We start from the raw sequence: 16,286 nt of genomic DNA on the forward strand, positions 1-16,286 counted from the left end.
TAGAGATGGCAGGGTTGTCTTGAGAAGAGTAAACTCCTAGGAATAGGAAAATTCATGTGGGCCAGGGAATATGATGACCAGTTGGGATTAAAACAAATGAAGTTTAATCTCATGATTCTTGGGGTGAGGTTGAGTGGCATCCCAAGGCTAACCTAGACAGACTATGCCTCTTCCTTCCTTGTCCAAATTGTGCTGAATATTTATTTTTTCATTAAGCAAAATAAATACATAGATTGCAACAAATAAACTCTAGGTTTCAAAAACTCTGATACTTCAGCAGATTGTTGAACTAGCTTTTGAATTTGCTAAAACTGAGTGTATATTACTTCATCCTGTGCCCACTGATTTTTGGAAGGCATTTATCACTTTTATTACAACAGTTACTATGTGATTATATCATGCTTATAAAGTGTCTAGTTAACGTAAAATAGAATAATTTATTTTACCATTTTTCTGTTGTTGGGCACTTAGTTTGCTACCCATTTTTCTTCTTATTCAAGCTAAAACCTAATGAATATCTTTGTACCTATTGCTTTGCTTTGATGTGTTTGTATGTCTCTGGGATAATGTGGGCTTGCTGTGTTGAAGGGTATGTACACGAATAAGGTAACTTCCTGAGAGGTTATATCAATTTACAGTCCTATTAATAGTGCATGAGAGCATGCCCAATTGTTTAATAGTCTCATATAACAGATAAGTATGACCTTAGTATGATGAAGAAAATAAAAAGTAAACTCTGTCTTGAGGCTTTTAAATCAGGAAAACTTAACATATGTGAAAGAAATAGATGATATATACCAAAGAATACAATAATGAAGGTATATCCAAGTATATTTTATGTGACTTGTATAGTGTGCTTGAAATGTATCAATCAAAACTTTTGCAAATCAGTTTATATGGATGGGTTTTAGATTTCCTTCCATCTGTGCATGCATTGATTTATTTTGCTTGTGATCACACTTTATCAGTTATTTTCTCCTTTCCTCTTTATGTTGCAACCAATCATTTTCCACGTTACTTACTACAAAGTCCTAACAAACATTAAAAATAACTACATAATATTCCTTTAACAAGATGTGTTTAACTATTCTCCTTTGATTGCCTTCAGTTTTCCTTATCATTAGTAAAGCAATGACACTTTCTTTTGGCCCATTTTTTCCCTCTACATTTAACATTGTTTCCATAAGATATAGCCTTATATTGAAATTACTGAGTCAATAATCATTTTAAGAGTTTGGTAAATATGGCAAAATTTACCAGTAGGAAAATTTGCACCAAAGAATAAGAAGACCATTTCACCAGACCTTTGCTACAATGTTATATTTATGTAAGTTTTAAAAAGTCTGCTAATTTGATGGTATTGTATGCTGTTTTTTTTTTTAATTTTTTTTTAACGTTTATTTATTTTTGAGACAGAGAGAGACAGAGCATGAACGGGGGAGGGCCAGAGAGAGGGAGACACAGAATCCAAAACAGGCTCCAGGCTCTGAGCTGTCAGCACAGAGCCCGACGCGGGGCTTGAACCCACGGACCGCGAGATCATGACCTGAGCCAAAGTCAGACGCTTAACCGACTGAGACACCCAGGCGCCCCTTGCATGCTGTTTTAAATAAATGTTTTTGGGGGTGCCTGCATGGCTCAGTTGGTTAAGCATCTGCCTTCAGCTCAGGTCATGATCTCATGGTTCACGGGTTTGAGCCTCAAATTGGGCTCTATGCTGACAGCAGCCCCTCTTCTGCTTGCTCCCTCTCTGAAAAATAAACATTTTAAATGAATGTTTTTAAATTTTTAGTGAGCATGAACTTTGCATATACTTGTCCTTTGTTTATACAAGATTGTCCTTTAGCCTAATTTCTCAACCTTGGCTACTGGTGGATAATACTTTGTTGTGGGAAGTGTCCTGTGTGTTGCAGATTGATTAGTAGTATCCCAGTTCTCTACATACTAGATGCCTGCAGCACCCCTAACTTGTAATAACCAAAAATGTCTCCAGATATTGCTAATTATCTGCCGGGGGATAAAATCAGACCTTCTGAAGAATCTTATTTTTATTTATTTATTTATTTATTTATTTATTTATTTATTTATTTATTTTTGGGACAGAGAGAGACAGAGCATGAACGGGGGAGGGGCAGAGAGAGAGGGAGACACAGAATTGGAAACAGGCTCCAGGCTCTGAGCCATCAGCCCAGAGCCTGATGCGGGGCTCGAACTCACGGACCGTGAGATCGTGACCTGGCTGAAGTCGGAGGCTTAACCTGACTGCGCCACCCAGGCGCCCCCTGAAGAATCTTATTTTTAGCAAATACATTTTCAATAATATAGTAAACTACTTATTTAGTCATTCTGTTTGGAAAGTTTAGATGCTGTTGGGGTGCCTGGGTGGCTCAGTCAGTTAAGCATCTGATTCCGGGTCAGGTCATGATCTCATGTTCATGAGTTCGAGCCCTGTATCAGGCTTTCTGCTGTCAGTGCAGAGCCCACTTTGGATCCTCTGTCCCCCTCTCTCTGTCCGCCTCCCCCACCTCACACATGCGCTCTCTCTCTCTCTCTCTCTCTCTCTCTCGCTCGCTCAAAAAATAAACGCTAAAAAAAAGTTTAGATGTTTATATCTGAAGTAAGAAATATTCATCTGTTAAGTGTGAAATAACAGCAAGTGAGGACAGGCTAAAAAATGAAGCTTTTTGAAGTTTTTTTCTTTTTAATGTTTACTTATTTTTTTTTTTTTTTTTTTTTTTTTTTTTTTTTAAGAGAGAGTGTGTGAGCAAGGGAGGAGCAGAGAGAGAGGGGGTGGGGGACAGAGGATCCCAAGCAGGCTCTGGGCTGACAGCAGAGAGTCACATGCAGGGCTCGAACTCAAACCATGAGATCATGACCTGAACCAAAGTTGGACACTCAACCGACTGAGCCACCCAGGCACCCGCTTTTGAGGGTTTTTAAAAACTAACAGAGCCTATTGAGGTCAACTTGTAAAGTTTCTTGATAGTGTTAAAGCTGAACAGATAGGGAAACAGAGGGCAAGGAATTTAATTCAACTGCCCAAGTTCACTTTCCAAATAGCTGGGACTAGAAATTCAAGTCTCTATGCCCAGGCTTTAGGTCTTTTCATAATCCAACACTATAGCTTAGGCCATTCTGCTCTCCATTATAACACAGCTGGGTCCATCTCCTTTAAAGGAACCTTGTTCAGAAAACCTGCCTAAGCTACAATAATTTTAACCTCTCTACTGGAATATGCCTCTATTAGCATGGAATTCTTCAGCTAATATTTGATGTCACTTGTACATAAGGGTTGATCCCAATAATTTGAAAATTCTTGGAGGGTAGTTAGGTCGAGGGCTCTGACCCTAGAGGGCACTCACAAAACAGTACTAACTAGGGCAGCTTCATCAGCATCTTGAATTATCTTATTAGGATTATGATGTCCACTTAAACTGGCCAAGAGGTGCTAGCCCCTTATAAAAAGGAGATGAGCTTTGGCCGGCAGTAAGGAAGGAAGTAGAAAATGTGGGCCAAAACTATTCTCAAATTGGGTACATGATTAGTAAGTTATCTTTAATAAGATTGAGAGATGGGAAAAGTACTGATAAATTGGAAAATGAGGGACCTGAGAGGCTAACTGAAAATGTTAAATTACTACAGGGAAAACAACACGCAGTTAGTATTGGAGTAGAAATGGAAACAGCAACCATTGTTTGGTCTATAGTAAAACCATATCATTTCTATGGAGTGTAGAACTCTGTGTTTTTCTCCACTGTATCCCCAGTGCCTAACGCAGACTTGTACATCAAACATATAATATTTGGTGAAGAAATGACTGGATGACTGTGTGAACCTCGCTTCCTGAAAATCACTCCCTTTGCTGCCACAGAGTCAGGGTCTGGCCTTACATGAGCTGCATTCAAGCTTGCGTTGAATGCCTACAACTGATTTGGTTCAGTCCAGGCACTGCAGGTGTTGGATGAATGCTAACAAAAAACAAGAACCAGCCTTAGGCTTTAAGAGTCAGGAAATCTTATTGGAAAGATAGGGTATGAGATAGCTACCATCCTAAGGAGTTGTTTAGAGAAGTTCAAAGGTTGTCCAAAACAGAAGGATTGTGAGAGGTCAAAGTCTACAACATATTTGGAATTTGTCAAGATCTGGGGTCTTCCTCTTCGCCCTCACAACTCCTTTCCTGTAACCCTGCCTTAAGGTGACCAAGTGGAGAATGGCTTCACAAGCTACAGTAGTGGAGTTGCAGCAAGTGAAAAGCAGAAAATTAGGAACCATTTATTATACGAACAGATACTAAGCTGCTCTTTGTAAGGTACTACATATTAGGTATTATAAAGGACTAAAGAACAAGTAGGATATGATTTCTACTCTCAGTGGAACTTATAGTCCCATCAGTACTTTTGATTAACCTCAAGAAGAAGCATAGAAGGAACTTTTTAAAGATGAGATGAACTTGAGTTGGAATTTTGGCTCTGTCAATTTGTGACTTTGGCCGTATCACAAACTTACTGACTCTCACTCTCCCCATCTGTAAAATGGTATTCATTATTTCTCCCTCATAGGACTCTATGACAATCACATGAGACAATGCACATACAGTATGTGGAATGCAGTGTTCCTTGATAAGGAATAGAGTGTTAGCTGTTGAGACACTGAACTTCTTAAAAATTATTCAACATGCAAAGTTCAACATCAGTAATTTATCTAAAAGTATGACATAGGTTAAAATGAAAAGTTTTCTTTAAAACTATAATTTTACATCAAAAGGTTCTAGTCATTTGGGAGCTTCCCCAGTTACCAGGCAGTTGTGAGTCAAGTGCGCAAGGGAGAGAACTGAAGAACTCAGCCTAAGGAATAAATCAGTGTTTGTGAAAGGAGTATTACCACATCTTTAGATTTACAAAAACCTGAAGGAAATCAAAATTGCAAATGCAGTTCAAAGAAGATTAATTTTTACATCTATCTCAGAGCAAAGAGCCAAACTCCCAAACTCACATAGGGGCGTATGTGCCATCTAATCAGGAAAGGATTTGGGGATATCGTGAAGTTGGTGGAACCTTCATTTTGGGGCCCAAGGCAGTGCTGGATTAAGTTTCAAAGGGACAGATACAGAAGAAGAGGCATGTTATTACTGCCAATCCGAAGTTAGGGTCGAGAAGGAATGCTTTTACAATATTGATCACCTGTGGACACAAAAGATATTATTGCCTGGCGGGGGGGGGGGGGGGTGGATATATTGTATACAAAGCACCAATTCTACTAAATCTCAAAAACATAAATTTTTATGAGGAAAGGGTAAAACCAAGCAGATCTCGGTCACACTTGGGAAAAATACTTAAATAATTAATTTTAAAATATCAGGATAAAGCAATCATAATGTGTTTAATGCAAAAGGGGAAGACATATTAGTTAGCAAGGAATTTAAATGCATGACCCTTCTCTGCTAAGAGTATTCAAATAAAATAGGAAGATAAAAGGAAACAACTCAATGTCTGGTTAAAAATATAACTGGAGGCCAAGAGGCCAATTCTTTTTCACAGAATATTGGTGATTCCCATAAAAACAATCCCCTAAGACAGGTAGAGAAAGAGACTAGCCCAGCTCCTAAAGTAGGCCTGAGATTTAGCAATGAGTTTTATACCTCCTCTCCCTCCAAATGCAGATACCCCAATGAGACTTAACAGATAATACAATTACATTTAAAATGAGATGAATATAAATCACAAATTGATAACTCAGAAATAACCTTATGATTTCCATTTAAAACAAACTTCTTAACACTTTTTTATATTTATTTATTTTTTTAGATTTAAATGTCTAGGTCCAGTGGGAAATTTCTATATAAAACCAACTCATTAGATTCAAAATCAATATCTATTCCATTATTTTTTCATCAAACATGGAAAAATATAGTGAAAATCACCTATCAACAAAACCTCAATATTTGTGTTTCAGTTCATTGTTATCATCTTGAGTAGGCAGACATCCTTAAAATAATTATTATCAGTGAATTTGAACAAATGCTAATTTTTCGCTGAATCCAACTTGGGACTTCTAAGAACAAATTTCACTACAACATGGATGGGCCTAGAACGTATTATGCCAAATGAAATAAGCCAGAGAAAGACAAATACCATATGATTTCACTCATATGTGGAATCCAAAAAACAAATGAACAAACAAAAAAGGAGAAACAGATCCATAAGTACATAGAACAAACTGATGGTTGCCAGAGGGGAGGGGATGGGGGGGGGATTGGTAAATAGATGAAGGGGAGTGGGTGGTACAGGCTTCCAGTTATGAAATGAATAAGTCACAGGAACAAAAAGTACAGCACAGAGAATATAGTCAATGGTGTTGTAATAGTGTTGTAGAGTGACAGATGGTAGCCACCATTATGATGAGCATAGCATAATGTATAGAGTTGTTCAATCACTATACAGTGTACCAAAAACTAATGTAACATTGTTTGTCAACTATACTTCAATAGTAAAAGAAAAAAAAAAAAACCAAGAATAGGGTGAGTGTATTTCTCACAAGTAAGGACACATAATGACATGATGAAATAGAATGAATTTAGAAAAAAGAACAAATGTCAACTAAAACACCTATCCCATTAATTTCTCACACTATGTGGAACATAGTATGTGAAACAAAAGATTTTCTGGTATGTGTAGAATTCATGTACCCTTGTAAACAAATAAAATTTAGTAGCCTATTAAAACAAGGTTTACTATCTTATCTAGTTCTAAGTTGCTCCGAAAGTCCCAGATACAATTTGTTTTGTATTTCTAAGACACTTTAGACCTTATTGCCCAATATGGAGATAAAACTCCTATTTATTCCCCAAGTAGTCGTTGACATAAATTACAATGAACATATATCAGATATTGTAGAGTTTGCAAAATATTTTCCTGTTTGCTTTGTCCTCAGGACCAATATTTTCCCATATTATAGATGAGGAAACTGAAGTTTAGAGTGAATGGAGATTATTATTCAATGCAGCTAGTGAGTAAATGCTACCTACGTCAGAGCTCAAGCCCTGCTTGTCCAACACTAGAACCAGTGCTTTCCGAATTATATCATACTGGAGCCATCTGAAAGTAGAGTTTATAAGGAAAGATTCATAGTGGAGATTATTAAAAAGCTAAACAGGAGTTACGAGATATTCCGAGGGGAAGTTTGCAGTGGCAGAAAAACAAAATATGAGCAAGACATTCATCAGCCAATGGCACCCGCATTCCCATAGTTTCCAAAGTGTTTCGTATACCATTGTCTTTTGAGCATCACAGTAATCTATTGAAACAAGGCTGATATAACTGTCCCGTCTTACAGACGAAGAAACTGAGGTCTCCAGGCTTAAAAGTCAAAGCTGAAATTGGAATTCAAGTTTTCTATCCTAGTCAGTTTTCTTCCACTGCAAGAATGGTTTGCAAAATGTGGCCCTCAGCCCCGAGACAGGTGTTGCTCATGGCGGCAAAGCAGTCTAAAATATCTATAGGGCCTTGTTTTATAACATCTTGTGGTAGAAAACTGTTACCCACTTCTTACTGAGTAAAACTAAGTGATTTATGAAATCTTTTAAATTTGTTGATGTTGTTCTTATCACCAAGTTCTTAATCCAATGGATACTGTGACTATGTGGACATAGTTTTTCTTGCTGCTGTTGTTTGTTTGTTTGTTTTTTGTAATCTCTACACCCAATATGGGGCCTGAACTCATGACCTAAAGATCAAGAGTCACATGCTCTACTGACTTAGCTAGCTAGGTGCCCTATATGTGGACATAGTTAAAAGGAGTTTGTCCGCCTAAGTTCATCAGTATTTCAGAACCAAAGCCCCATACACCTCATAAACACAAATTGTAGGAAAAAGGCTTAAATTAATCCCTTTCTGCTACATTCCTCCTCACTATTGAGGGACCTGTTGTGCTGCACAATCCCTCTGTGTTGCTGCTGTCCTGACAGTCCTCCCAGTGCTCCTCCCCTAGGCTAATAATTCTCTGAGTTGGTTTACACCATCCTTGCCAGGAATGAGTAATAAAGGTTCCAGGAAAATGATGGTCCAAGAGTTTGAGGATAGGAGGACCCCATATGTCAGATACTACAGGCATAGGCAATGCCAAGCTATCCAATAAGCACACATTTGCAATCAGAAAATCTAGGGAAAAGCTATTGTTTCTATATATTTAAATTCTGTGTTTCTTAGTTTAATGTTTCCATGTTGAAGCATATTTAGAAGGGACACATTGCGATTGTTTCAGTGCTCTGGCCTCCAGAGACTTTGATCCCGTCTTGGCTAAGGACATGCAGGCACAGTTCTTAGTTGTGTCATAGGTAAAAAATTGAGAGTTGTCTGCCTCTATTTTATGCTTCTTTCAGCTGTTGTTAGGAAATGTAGCCCTCAAATTAATCTCCACCATAAGTCTCTGCTATAGGTGATTAAAAATAGACAGGGAGGAGAGAAGGATATGGTTGCAGTTTGCAGGACATAAAAAATGCACATGCTGCTAAATTGTGCAAGCCACAGGGAACACTTCTCACAGGTGTTCCACCGGGTAGAGGTTACCTGCCTGCAAGTGCAATCCAAGGTACTGACTTCAGGCTTTAAGGGCCCCTCTCCCTTTCTCTGCGCCTTAGATACCTGGAGATACCAATACTTATCTGAGCTCAGAAGCAACCACACTGCTCCCAGTTCTCAAGTGCAGGGCACTGGGAGCTGGGTGTTTTTCTCAAGGAAGGCTTTTGCCTCTGGAATTTCCTGCCTGTCCCAGTCTGCCAGAACCCCACCTTACTGACCGTCAGGGACTCATGAAAGACTTGTTTTCAGTACAACTTTCACTGATGGGAGGAGACCTTAAGGCCATAATTTTGTGAAAGATAACTTAAGCAATTATCATAACTCGTGATATGTGGGTTATAATGATTTAATGTTGGTGCTTACTTCCTGTACATAGCAATTTCAAATAGGGTACAGATTTAAGAATAAACACACCAGCGTCTGTCCTTAGTAATGAGTAAGTGAGAATACATACCTGGATGTGAAGGTAATTAGAATTCTAAATCTATAAAAGCTATCTGTCAGATTAATGCTCCTTCTCACCCTGGTAGCTCAGGTGTGCTGGTGCCTCAGTAAACCCTAAATTCCAAGGTGGTTAATAAACACAACCTGCTCCTTTAGAAAGCTCTAGGATGGTGTGCGTGGTGTGTTTGTCAAATCTCAGACCCACCCTGGAGACCAGCATTGGCTTTGGCTGGACACAGATATTTACTCTGGACGATTATGCCCAGACATTAACAGCTGAGGGCTTAATTATTGATGGAGTTAGTGTCAATCATTTGAGAATATTATTTTAAAATCATTTGGTCAAAAATAATAAAAACAAAAATCTCTGCCGTGTAACACGGGTCTCTTGTCATTTATTACTCTTGAACTTCTCCACCCAAAGAAGTAATCTCAGAAAACTGCTCTTCTAAAATTATTTTTCCTTCCCCCTTAAATGTTTTCTTTCCAAGCGCTCTCCCTTTCAGAACCCAGCACCTTGGCTGTCTGCACTGTTTTCAGCAGATGCCCCACATCGGGGTTACCAATGACACGTTTTAGTTTTGAAAACTTAAACACGGAAAGAAACCCAGAGGAGCAGAAGCCCCCCCCCCCTCCCCCCGCCCAAGCCTTTCCGATCCGCGGCGAGGCTGCGATGCCTTCAGCGCTGCGGGCCTTCCCGGCTCCGCCAAAAAATGCCCAGGCTGCTCAGTGTGGTCTTCAAGCCGAGAGCCGGTCAAAGAGGAAAAACAAATAGTTGGCTTGACGACCTCCAAGAAGAGTTTCACTCTGGCTTGACTAATATTTGAAAGATCCGCCCCACCGCGCCGCTTGGCATCTCGGTGTTGGGACCTAGGCGGTTGCCAAGAATTTTTGCAGGGGCTGGAGCCCCGAGGCCGAGGACCGCGCGGAGCTCGGGTCGGGACGGAGCCTCCTCTCCCTCGCTGTGCGCGCACGCCTGGAAAGGCGGGATTTAAAGGCAGCGATGCTGCGGGAGACTCTGCAGTGGCCACGGGCCCCCGAACGGTCCCGCCTCATTCGCCCTAGTGTGTGTGCCTCGCGAGTCCCTGCCTGGTAAACCGTCCACAAGCTTCGGCGCGCGGCAGTGGTACCGGCGCGTCCAAACCCCCGGGGTCGTGGGCCGCGCCGGAGGGCCGGGCCCGAGCGCAGCCCCGGCAGGGCGCGCCCCGCGGGCTCCAGGCACACGCCCCTCACCTGGGCGAGGCAGGGCGCGCAGGCGCTCAGCGCCGGGGCCGCGGCCGGGAGCCTCAGCCCCGCGCCCGCCAGAGTTGGACAGTTCCGGGGCCGCGCCGGGCCGAGCTGTCGCCGGCGCCGCCGCCACCGCCCCGGCTGCAGCAGATAGCGGGAGAGCGTCTGCGCGGAGCTCCAGCGCAGCCCCGGCGGGACCGCCGCAGCCGCCGGAGCGCGAGCAACAGCTTCCCGGCCGGAGGAGCCACTGCCCCACGCGCCAGCGGCCCGCGCGCCGAGGTAAGCCCCGGGCGCCCAGTCCAGCCCGTTGCCCCTGGGACCCGCGCCGCCTTCCCGCCCCGGCCCGCGCGCCTCCTCTCGGCGAGCGGGCAGCGGGGCGCGCCGCCCGAGGGAATGGCCGGGAGCCTCCCCCCGCCCCCCTCCCCAGCACCCCCCTAGAGTTTGCACTTTGTCCGGCGGTCCCACTTGTAGAGGAGGATGCCTAACCGCCGCTTGCCCGGGCTGTGGCGTGAGGCTCCTGTGAACCCCTGGAGTTAGGAGGAAGGCGTGGAAGCCAAAGGAATCAAGGAGTCCCCAGCGTGGGCTCCTGGGCTCGGATTCCCAAGGACGGAGGGGAGGATGGAGAAGGGTAGAGGACAAGGAGAGTGCCCCTCTGTGGTTAGCCGCAGTGCCTCCGTCACTTGGGCTTGGAAGTTTGGGGCTGGGCGTCTGTCTCTTCATTACAGGGAAATGGGTAGTTTGGGGAGATGTGGGAGGAAGATAGAAGTCCACACTTAGGGTTCTGAGAAAGTTCTGCAGCTGAAAGAAGGTGAAATGGGGGCGGTGAGGCAGAAAGAAGGTCCCCAAAGTTTGCACTTGCTGGGAGCCTGGGGTGGGGGCGGGGGCGCTGGGTGAAGGTGTCAATGCAAGATGGGAGGACACTGTGGGACTGCGGAAGGGACAAGGAGAAGGGGAGGGGGAGGACCATCTGCTTCGCCACTGTTATTTGCGGGGGCCCGTGGGGAAGAAGGGAGAGCTGGCAGGACGATGCTTCCCCCAAATGTTTCCCCAGGCTCTGGAGGACAAACAGTTTTTATGGTGAACCTGGATGGGGGAGTGTTGTAGTCCTTCAAGGAAAATAAATTGCCATCAAGCCCCGGCCCCCATGAGTACAAAATAAACACAGTTTTGGAATGCTCTCAAAAGTTCTTGGATTAGGAAACGTCATCTTCATTTTCATGTAGAGATGTGGTTTGCATTTCTCTTCGGGTTTGCTTTGCTCAGGATCATTACACCAAGGTACATGCAAACTTTGTTAAGATGTAGCAAAAGATGCTCAAATAGAAAAAAAAAAACAAAACATTTGTGTGATAGGGTCCAGCCTCAAGCTTGGAAACTGGCAGCTTCAGAACAATGCATAAGCTGTAGAAAATACATTTATCAAATTAAAAAGAAGGCTTTTCATAAAGTCAGTAAGCTACATCTTAGACAAAGTTAAAGGTTTTGGCTTGAAAGAGCTCCCTTAAATATTTCAGGACCCTATTTCACCGGTTTTCATATCATACTCCTTTCATCTTATTTTGATGCATATGTGCATTGAGTATGTGCTGCCTCTTCTCTGTAATAGATAAATGCCCTTAGAATGCAAATACTGCATTGCAAGTTCTGTTGTTACTTAAAGCTTTTGAGGTGGAAAAAAATGTTTATTTAGTCAAACTGTTGGTTGTAGTTCAGATTCTGTATTCCCATAAATCAAATATTTGTGGATTTATAATTTACACGGCTACTCATTTCCAAAAATGATTTGAGGAAGCTTGGAATGAAAACCACAAATCAAATAGCTATTCTTGTAGATCTCCTTGACCTCTCATGGATGCGTTTGTAGTAAAATGCTTTTGAGAAGGTGAATTCTCCTAACAAAGGAAAAATTACTGCTCTCCCTGGAATCATCCTAGTGAGATAAATGTTTTGCAGCATAATTCCATTCCTTATGTACTTCATTTGCATTATATTATTTTATGTTACATAAGTAATGATGTCTTTATAGAAGTTTAACAGCTAAGCAGCACCTATATTAAAGAAAACAATGGTGATATTTAATAGCATTTTACCAAATATACAGATTCACTGAGCAAAAAGAGAACAGTGAACTTAATGTATCCTTCTTGAACGGAGGCAGAAAGGGAACCAAGGGAGGTGTCTCCTCTGCAGTCAGATGAGAGAAGGAACTGTCATTAGTACTTGTCACCTAAACATGGCCAATTAGTGAGACCTGTCAGCAGTTAGAAGATAACTTTACCAAGCGTTAACTATCATTAAGGATTATCAAGGTATATCAGGTGTTCTCAGCATTCTTTCTCTCAGGCTAGTGACCTGGCTCAGAGAGAAAAAAAAAAAAAATCCTGCAAAACAAACATAACTCTGAAAGGTAAGATGTCTACTCAGCATAATGCTTGTGTGGAGCTCCCACCATGGAAGAGATAAGAATCTTCAATTGCTAGACCACCTCCCCTTACTTTAGATTTTTTCTTCCAGCTGAGTTTGAAGATATCATTGCATGATTTTTTATAGCAATTTATATTAAAAAATACGAGCAATTAGTTTACTTCTCACAGGAGTAATGGCTTCATTTGTGAAAATCTTTGCTCATAGAAGTAAAGAGCAGAATTGGCTTTCTGCTGTTCCTGGAAGATCCTATGTCTTCCAAGATCTAAAGAACAATGAGTGTATTTGTCCCAATTTCCCACTGCATTATACTTCTGTGTTTTTATTGTGACTCCCCCCACCCGCACTATTTCACTGTCTCTATTCTGCCATGTCCCCTAGTTCTGTCTCCTGTGTCTCAGTATCATCTTCTTATCCTACCTTTTCTTTTTCTTTTTTTTTTATTCGGCAGTTCTGATCCTCTTTGCTTTATAGATGATCTCCTTTTTGCTTTTTCGCATGTTACCTTTTATTCATGGTGTCCCTTTATTAGTGCTGGATTATTTTCCAAAAGTGGGATTCCTAAGTCTACTTTCCTTCCTAAATTTTGTATTGACAATTTGAATTAGCTGTGAGATGCCTCTATATTTCTCTCAAGTGCCTTAAACTAACAGGTCTAAACTCTAATCAACATCTTTCTTGTTACAGGAAAAGAAGTGACTGCCAATTTCTGTATTCCCCCCAGTCACCCAGGACCTTCCCAATATCTTTGCTTTCCAAATACAATTTCACAGATAAGTTCTAAGGACTCCATCTCCATATGATGTCTCATAATGCCTTCTTCTCCACCTTTTATTCCCACAGGGACTTTGTTCAGACTCTTATCCCTTTCTAGAGACTACACTAATGTCTTCCTGACTAGTTTCCCATATCCAGTCTCTCTCATTCCCAACCCATTTTACACTTGGTTTGCAGAATAAGCTTCTTAAAGCAGAGCCAAGCTGAGACACTGGCTAATGAACTTTTCCCCAGTGGCCTACCAAATACCATATGAACCTCGTCTCTGACATTTTATAGACCCTTTGCAGTCCAGGCCAAAAGTAGCTCCACATTTTTACTCTGATCTCATAGATTCACTCTCTCATTCATTCATTTGTTCATTCACCATTTTATGGATATCTGAGTGTCTGCTGCATGCCAGGCACAGCTGTAGGTAGTACTTTTGGAAATACCTCTTGTATTAGCTTAATGATATGCTTTACGTGTTAATTTTCAATGATGGAATCCACTGTTAAAATATAATCTTATGTGGTTGAAATGGGGCCCCAGCAATCCCATTGACCTCTCATCCCTACCCTTAGTAGGATCTGAGGCATCGTCAGAGTCGTGAGTCTCCCTGAAACTATTGGAAACACTGCTCTAGGCAGAAGGCAGTGTTCCCTCCACACACAGCTGGCTTCTGAGTTCTCTGTCTGGGCTTAGGCTGTTCCCTCTGCCTGGAATAGGCCCTCCCACTTCTCCATTACCATTTCCAGCTGTCAGAAAGTCCACTGAGTTGCTCTGCACGTCTCTGAACTCCAGTTTCTGCTCCTCCAAACCCTGTAACATTTTGCTTGGCCTCTTCTTGGAGCACAAGTCATTGTATTCCTCCTATATTTGTGCTTTCTGCATTGTCCCCTAAGGGCACCACACCAACTTTGCCTAACCTCAGGCCTTCCTTTCCTGAAATACCCAGCGGGGGGGTTGGGGGCTGGCTTATTGTGGGACATCAACAAGTAATTTAATTAGACTGAATTCTACCTAGTTCTCTAGTCCCAACTTCTGCCTGTAATAGCTCCTTGTTTTAACAACCCAGTGCGGCTCTTACGGTAGAACCAGGGCTCTCAAATTTGAATATGCATCTAAATCACAAGGAGATCTTATTAAAGTGCAGATTCTGGTTTAGCAGGTCTGACTTGGGGCAGAGGTACTGCATTTCTAAGGGATTCCCAGCCTATGTTGAAACAGCTGATCCTTGAACTTGAGTAAGGTAGTAGATAACTTCACAGTTTGGGGAGTTTCCAGCAGCTCCTGCCTCTCTGTCTGGTGATTTTCCTACAATTAGTGCTTGCTTCCATGTTGCTTTCTATGCTGAAAGTATTTGAGGACTTGACATGCTTCCCAAGCCTGAGTGGAAGCTGTGGTGATGTCTTTGGAGTTTTTCTTCATTTTGCTGAGATAGTGTTGCAGTGGCCAGTTCTCCCTAATTTATTTTTCTCTGGCCAATGATATTTCTTTGTTATATATTCCTTCTTATTTTCTCATTATATTCAGATTGTGGTTGTTCTCCTTTCTCACTCTGCTATGATTCTTTTTCTTTCCTATGCTCTGTCTGGTTCTTAAAATTCTCTTCAGATGCCTTGGCTGACTCCCTGCCCCAACTGTTTTCCTATTGCTTCCAATTTTTTTTTTTTTTTCTGCGAAAGGAGCCCTGATAGAGGGTGCAGGAGGCTCCAGTTCTTATTCTGCCTTGACTGTGGGCATGAGATGTTGGACAAAACTGTTTCTTTCTGGTATCTTCACTTGCAGATAGAGGTCTACGTCAGCACTAGGATACATGTGAGATCTTCACATGGGGCAGAGGAGCTGGTTGGGGGAGGAAACAAGGATCATCTGATGATTCTGGTGTTGGTGTGTGCCCTCATCTAATGTTTCTGTTCTAGATAAACAATTTGAACTTTTGTTTTTGTGCTACTCGGAGGAAGACTCATGTATCTTATGGAAAAAAAACCTATACCTTGGCATTCGCAAATCCAGTAGTTAACCCTGGATTAACACTAAAATCAATTCTGGAGCTTAAAAAGTAGTGATGTTTTTAGCTCATCTCAAGGGAATGATTTAATTTATCAGTATTTTTTTAAATCTCCCCAAGTTATTCTAATTCCCAGCATGGGTAGAGAGCTACAGTATCTGATCTGTAAAGGTGGTATGGAGTGATGATTAAGAACTCAGCATTGTGCTTAGCCAAACCCAGACTTTGCTACTCACCAGTTTTGAGAGCTTGGGAAGGTTACTTCACTTCTTGGGTCTTCAATTTCTTCATCTGTGAAATGGGTTGACTTGGTTATTGTGAGGATACATGGGGCCTTCGGTGGAATCCTGTGCATATTGTGGTTGTTGAAGAAACAGTAGTGGTTGTTTGTCCTGATAATCATACCATTACAATATGTATCCACTGAATTACTTATGGGTCATTTCGTCTCAGATATAACATTCTTCTCACCCCTGTTTAGTTTCAAGATATTCAGCATAATATAATCACTTTGAGAAGAAATTTATGAGCATATTTTTCAGAAGTCAGTGAAAGAAAACAGAAGGGGGCATATATATTAATAAAAACCAATCACCCTTTTATTTGTGATCCATTTGGTGCCACATCAACTCTATGATTTCATAAATAGCAGAGAAAGATTAAAACACATATAAACGGATACAAAAAGATGACCAGGCTTTCATACCTACTTCATGAAAAATGACTTTGTTCTTTAATAAAGACATTTCTATAATCAACAAATAGAAAGGGTTGAAATTCATGGGTCTAAGAGAGCATTTTGTTTTGGAAATAAACATAAATGTGTTAAGCATTTACATTTCTGA

The 16,286-nt window shown here is 41.6% G+C and overlaps 1 protein-coding gene across 1 annotated transcript in view; it reads left to right on the plus strand.

Moving 5' to 3' along the window:
• Window positions 1–10,396: 10,396 nt before the first annotated feature.
• The window catches only part of ZNF385B (zinc finger protein 385B), a 413,030-nt gene continuing 407,140 nt past the window's right edge, over window positions 10,397–16,286 (plus strand). The window contains exon 1 of the mRNA XM_047869625.1: window positions 10,397–10,526. The gene's annotated coding sequence lies outside the window, so the exon portion shown is untranslated. The remainder of the gene's footprint in view (window positions 10,527–16,286) is intronic.

This window comes from Prionailurus viverrinus, chromosome C1 (genome assembly GCF_022837055.1).
Source record: "Prionailurus viverrinus isolate Anna chromosome C1, UM_Priviv_1.0, whole genome shotgun sequence".
NCBI classification, from domain to species: Eukaryota; Metazoa; Chordata; class Mammalia; order Carnivora; family Felidae; genus Prionailurus; species Prionailurus viverrinus.